Raw genomic sequence first — 517 nt, forward strand, 5'->3', positions numbered from 1 at the left:
CCCAGGAGGGGCAGTTTCTGGATGGCCTTTCCTTCAGTCTCTGCTCCACTCTCTGTATTTCCTCCCGTGGGTATTTTGTTCACCCTTCTAAGAAGAGAAGTATCCACACTTTGGTCTTCCTTCTTGAGCTTCATGTGGTCTGTGAATTGTATCCTCCNTATTTGGAGCTTTTGGGCTAATATGCACTTATCAGTGAATGCATACCATGTGTGTTCTTTTGTGATTGGGTTACCTCACTCAAAATGATATTTTCTAGTTTCCTCCATTTGCCTAAGAATGTCATGAATTCATTGTTTTTAATAGCTGAGTAGTACTCCATTATGTAAATGTACCACATTTTCTGAATCCATTTCTCTGTTGAGGGAGATCTGGATTCTTTTAAACTTCTGGCTACTATAAATAAGGCTGCTGTGAACACAGTGGAGCATGTGTCACTATCACATGTTGGACCATCTTTTGGTTATGTGCCCAGGAGTGGTATAGCTAGGTCCTCAGGAAGTACTGTGTCCAATTTTCT

Source organism: Mus pahari, chromosome 18 (assembly GCF_900095145.1).
Source record: "Mus pahari chromosome 18, PAHARI_EIJ_v1.1, whole genome shotgun sequence".
Classification (NCBI taxonomy): Eukaryota; Metazoa; Chordata; class Mammalia; order Rodentia; family Muridae; genus Mus; species Mus pahari.